The following is a 5,944-nucleotide window of genomic DNA, read 5'->3' as shown; positions in this document are numbered from 1 at the left end:
AAAAAGCAAAGGAAACATTGCTCGCTCTGCTGGTCACGCAACGTCGATTGGTGCCCTGGCGCATGGTTGTTTCTTGTAGAAAGAAAGGCCCGTTGGGCCGCAACATGCTAGCCATTAGGCCGTTCCCAACAGTGAGTTGACGTAGTTAGCTGACTAGGATTCAAAGTGACACAGAGGAGAGAGAATGACCAAAAAGTAAGTCACCGTGCTTGCTTCCTCGCTAGCTCGGAGCGGACGAAATCACGCAAGCACACAAGTTTGCCTGTGCTGCCCTCCTTTCTCAATTATAATCAACTAACAGTGTGCCCCCACACATTGAGAAGAGAGAATATGCAAAAAAAAAAAAAAAAAAAAAAAGCGGAACCTGTGTTGATGAGTTGACACCAAATAGCTAGAAACTGGCTAGATTGTTGGGGATGCCCTTATCATGCTAAGAGTAAGACCAAGGCAACTGCAGCAGGACTCCAACGCTGTCTAGGGTTGTTTGGATTATGCATTGGCAGGCACGTGTAGCCAAGCAGCAATCTCTACCGTCAGGCGCTCAAAATCCACGACCTAGTTTACTACCTAACCAAACAAAGTTACCTAGATTTGTTCTCAGTCTCACTGCTTTCAACCTTAGTCGCACCTCTCCTAGTGACTTAGTGAGCTTTGGGGGTAGGAAGGAAGCTACAAACTAGCATCCAATGGCTAGCGGCCTTGTGTTTGGTAGTGGAGATTAGAAGTAAGCATATCATTACATTCAAAACAAGTAAGCATATCAAAAATAAAAAGGGTATTCAGAATGGAAATTTTCTCGGATATGGCCTCATTTGAAATGTAGAAAATTTAATGTTTCTTGTGTTTTTCTTATAAAAATAAACTGATTTATTTGAAATTCCTGCATTTTTAATCGGTCCTAAATGTGTGAGCTAAGAATACGGGCATGTCAGATTTTTCTACATTTTTCATGTTTTTGTTTGATATCGAGAATACGGTATGCGTTCAGAGAAATATAAGAAATGGAGTCAGGCAAGATAGGATTTTCCCATCATGTTTTCACCCCTAGCAGAGCACACTACTACAGAATGTTACTGTAGGGGCGGCTGCGCCAGCCGTCCTTCCCAGGGTGTTCCTACAGAGGGTGCCTCTGTAGAGGCGGTTTCCTAACCGCCCCTGCAGTGCCCTCTGTAGGGGCGGCTGGTGTTTTCAGCCGCCCCTACAGTTCCCTCTGTAAGGGCGGCTGGTAATATCAGCCGCTCCTATAGTGTACTTCTTTAAGGGCGGCTGTATCACTAGCCGCCCCTGCTGTGTGTATTTGTAAGGGCGGTTCAATCAAGAACCGCTCCTACAGTGGATTTTTCAGCAAAAAAAAAATAATTCAAATTCAAATTTGACCACACATATATATATAATTCAAATTCGAATCTGACCGCCACAAATATACATATATACATCCATAAACACAAGACCATCATCACAAATCATAATTCACAAAAGTCCATCATTACAACATAGTCCATTATGAAGTCCATCATTACAACATAGTCCATTAAGATATCCACAAGTCCACATGCAAAACAAAGTCCAAACCGTTTCAAAGTCTGATCCAAATCATACCATAAGTCCACATTGTCATCAACGGCCTAGGGCTAACCTATCAGTCTCCCAAAGGTGTTGGTACAGAGGATTACTACCTAAGTCGGAAATAAGATGATGGTAAGTGCCTTTATGATACACAATCTGGTCCATTATAAAGTTGCAAAGATCGCCGACCATCTCTAAGAGCTCATCATCCTTGTATGGGTTCCTTCTCGTGTCTTTCTCTTTCTCCAACTACAAGAGAAAGAGTTTAGGTTTGCTATATCACAACATATGCGGACTTTTCATACTACGAGCGAAGAGGTTCAAACTTACCAGATTGGGGTTTCTGTTGTAGCCACCGATGGTACTCATCATAATACATGTGTAGTATCCACAATGTAGACTCCCACGCTTCTGCTTGGGGCACTGTGTGTTTTGCATATGGAGATGTTAAGTAATGCTATTGACAGACACGTAATATATGGAGTACCAAAGTAAATGACACTTACCGCACATAGAGTTTTGACATATAACTTTTCCTTCCTATTTGGATGATGCATCCCCTTATGTTCCTGGACATAGTGCCTGAATGCCCTGTTCCAATGGTTTTAGCAAATACAACTTGTTAGTATCCCACATTAAACCTTACAAGTATGTATACAAACATAGTAGCTAAAATGAGGATTGTCAATATATATACGTCTTGACAATCGTTATGAAGTCTTTGTATGTCTCGACTGGGAAATCCGCTGAATCAAAGACCCATGCCATGCTATGTGAGAGCCAGACGCCTATGCAAATCCAGTGATCGCTGCATGAATTTAGTCATAGAAGGAACAAATAAGCTCTTTTGCATCGAACAAAGTATATTGAACAAAGCTAAGTATACAGTCGAACTTACTTGAAGTGGTATGGTATCCATATATTATCGCGTTGTTGGAGATTTTTAAAACATAGGGCAATGTATGCCGCAACCTTGAGTGACTCTTTCAATATTTTCTTGTTCCTAATGTCCTCTTTCTTCTTAAGTGTCTTTCCAGCTTCTAGTTCTTTGCAATCTAGTTTTCACTCTTTAGGGTAATTAAAATTTGTTGATGCTATAGGTGAAGGGTCTATATACCCGTGTTTCAGAGCTGGCCTCTTTTTCACAAAGTTTGCTTACATTCTACAAATCACGGTGCAGGTTAGTTACAACAAAATTAAAAGATTACATTCATATCATATCGAGAGGGCAAGGACTTACAAGCACCATATGCGAAACAAATTCATTTCCATTCGTCCGAGGTGGAAGCATGCCTAGATATCCTTAAACTCAACGGCAATTTGCCCACCTGGGGCTCCAAATGTGCCGGCAGGGATCTATGCTTGTAAAATTTCTAGTTCTGTTATTTGAGCACGCAAGTACCAATCGTGGAACTTTCTCATTCCACGTGGCAAACACTGTATGACTCGGTTTGGTAAGAAGTTCTTACCTTTTTCATATTTATCCAGGCAATCATCTGACCATTTGAGGTTATCAACAGCTGGATACTTGTTAAACCTTTTGTGCAGTTTGCTAGTGGTGCCCTCCTCAGTGGTGCCCTCCTCAGAAGCTGGTGCTCTGAATTCTTTTACTTGGTTCTTAGGCTTGAACTGGTCATGAGCCATCCACTTGTGCACCGATGAGACGTCATTAATGCCCACATACGATGGCCTTATCTTGATTGGGATTTTGTTTCGAGCTTCCCATTCGGGTATGTCCTTGTCAACTTGTGCATCACCTGCTCCAGGGGCCGCTTGTTCTTCACGTATCGGCTGTTCACGAGGCAATTGTTGTTCATGAGACACTTGTTGTTCATGTATCGGCTGCGCTTGTTGATAAGAATGTTGCATCTCATCATGCCTTTGTTCGGTACGAGGTGAAGAAGGATGTGGCATGTCATCATGCCCATGCTCGATACGAGGTGGAGAAGGATGTGGCATGTCATCATGCCCTTGCTCGGTACGAGGTGGAGAAGTCTCTAGCATGTGGTGGTTATGGTCATGGGCTAGTGAGTATACCTCCCTGTCCTCGATGGGTCACTCCCGAGGATGAACTTCAGTCGAAGTTGGCGAAGACTCGGTCAATACAATGTTCCGTCTATGCCAGAGGATGAACTGGTTCATGACGTCTCCAAGTAACACGAGCCCCTCGGGAGTAGGGTGTTCTATCTTCCAAGTCATGAACTCGGGCTTCACGGTATGCACCTCAACCCGAGTGTAATCCTGTGGGATGTCCCTATTGTGCCACGTGCCGCCCGGAGGATGTGCCACGCCCGTTGCCACCTCAATGATCACGTTTTGCCTGCCCATCGGAACCACCAATTTACAAATGGTTGGCGCCCGTATGCGATCGACGGGGGTTTTGGTTGCATTGGAACCTTGACTGCTGGGAACATCCGGAGGGCTGCCAACTACCACCAGTTCTCTGGGCGGCCCCATTGGTGTCTGTGGCTCCATCGTAGATAGTCCTTTCTCCACCAACATCTTTTCAACTAGAGCCTTCACTTGGCGCTCAAGATTAGACTCTCGGTCTCTGCCATGTTTCTTGTACATGTGCCTCTCCTCTACGAATCCGTGCTTCCAGGACATCCTCTTCCCTAGCCCCCCTGGTGCGTCCTGTGTGCTCGGGGTTTCCCAAGGCAACGGTAAGCTCATCCCTCTCTCTGGAAGGGTTGAATGCGCCCTTCTCCTTGTCTTCGGCAAGTTTCAGTATTTTTGATACTACCTCTCCGGTCTCTGGCTTAGCAAACTTGAGGCTACTACCGGATGAATCGACACTCCTCGCGTATATCCACTGTTTAAGGCGTGGCTTCAACTTTGGCACTTCCGTATTCCCGGCAGCTTTGGCCTCTGCGTCCATCTTCCTAAAGACCTCTTGCTTGCCAGCGTAGCCACCAGGGCCTAGACGAGGGTAGTGTTGGTTCTTCTTCGCCTGCTCGCTGTTACGGGCACTAAGGGACAATGATGCCTCTGAAGTCTTCTCAGCCATAAGCTCCTCCCATTGACTAGGAGTTATGTTGCCATACTCGTGGAAAGGAGTTAACTTCTGTTGGATAAAGTTCTTGTTCAGATCTGACCGCCAACGTCGGAAGCTCTGCCCAATTATCTTAAAAGCATTTTGTTGTACCAACTCGTGTGTTCCCTCTAGAAACCTGAAGTTCTGCTTCAACTTCTCCCATAGGTCTACATTTTGGCTCATAGGTACAAGATTCTAGCTACGGATAGCTGGGTTCAACTTATCTCTAACTACAAACCCGATGTGATTACGGAATTTCGCCCTGTATGTATATGGCTCAAGGATCTGCCCTGTCTGGTCCGACCTCCGTTATCACATAGCATGCCTTGTCGTGATATTGGTTTGGCTTTCTAATCCCCCTCGTTTCCTCTTTAGCTAGGCAGTCTCAGTCGTGGTTGTGTCCTGAGGTTGTGGAGCGGAGGCCTCATTGTGAGTACCTATGGCTCCTTCCTCTGATCTCCTTTGCCCCGCTACGTATTGTCCGGCAAGACGAGCCGGAGGCCGACGTCGTCTTTTCAGAGGTTGAGTAGGGACGACCTGTGTATTCGGCAGGTCAAAAGTGTTAGCAGAGGTAACATAAAGCCATAGCATTAGCCAAATTTACAAGCTACTAAGGCTTTATCCGTACCTCGTCGTTCGGATCAAAATCCTTGTCCAACTCGTCCTCCGTTGGCCTCCGTCTGGGTTCTTGTGGGAAAGGATCCTGGGGACTTACATATCCCCCTGATGAGGTGTCGTCATCATCATCCTCTTCTTCGCCTTGGGCATCCTCTCCGCCTTCTCTTCCCTGGGCTCCCCCACTGGATCCTCATCATCGACAAGGTCCTCCTGAGTAAGCATCACTTCTAGACCCTTTTCTAACTCGTTATCGAACTGCTCCTGAGTAAGCTGGTCATCTAGTTCTTGCTCTCCATGGGATGGCTGCTCATCATTCACGGGACATCGGGATGCACTCTTTGATGTTCGCGATATTTCGTGCCTTGTTCTAAGAGATGCAAGAAAAAAAGTAGTATAAGTAATAGAAGTAGTAGTACTAGTGGTAGAAGTAGTAGTACTAGTAGTACAAATAGTAGTACTAGTACTAATAGTAGTACTAGTAGTAGTAGTACTTGTAGTAGTACTAGTAGTAGTACTTGTAGTAGTAGTAGTACTTGTAGTAATAGTAGTACTAGTAGTAGTACTACTACTAGCAGTAGTAGTAGTAGTAATATGCTGAAGAAAACAAACTCGCTACTGGAAGATACATATTGGCATTCACCAGGTCTAGATCACCAGGTCTGGATCTCGCTACTGAAGAAAATAAACTCGCTACTGAAGAAAATAAACAAGTGCAGTGCTGCTAGT

The 5,944-nt window shown here is 45.0% G+C and overlaps 2 pseudogenes; both read right to left on the bottom strand.

The window, feature by feature from the left end:
* Nucleotides 1–2,274: 2,274 nt before the first annotated feature.
* On the bottom strand, nucleotides 2,275–3,282 carry LOC136497971 (uncharacterized; annotated as a pseudogene).
* Nucleotides 3,283–3,621: 339 nt separating this feature from the next.
* Nucleotides 3,622–4,543, bottom strand: LOC136495849 (uncharacterized; annotated as a pseudogene).
* Nucleotides 4,544–5,944: the final 1,401 nt, after the last annotated feature.

This window comes from Miscanthus floridulus, chromosome 12 (assembly GCF_019320115.1).
Source record: "Miscanthus floridulus cultivar M001 chromosome 12, ASM1932011v1, whole genome shotgun sequence".
Lineage (NCBI taxonomy): Eukaryota > Viridiplantae > Streptophyta > Magnoliopsida > Poales > Poaceae > Miscanthus > Miscanthus floridulus.
This window is presented reverse-complemented; position numbering and strand designations above follow the sequence as displayed.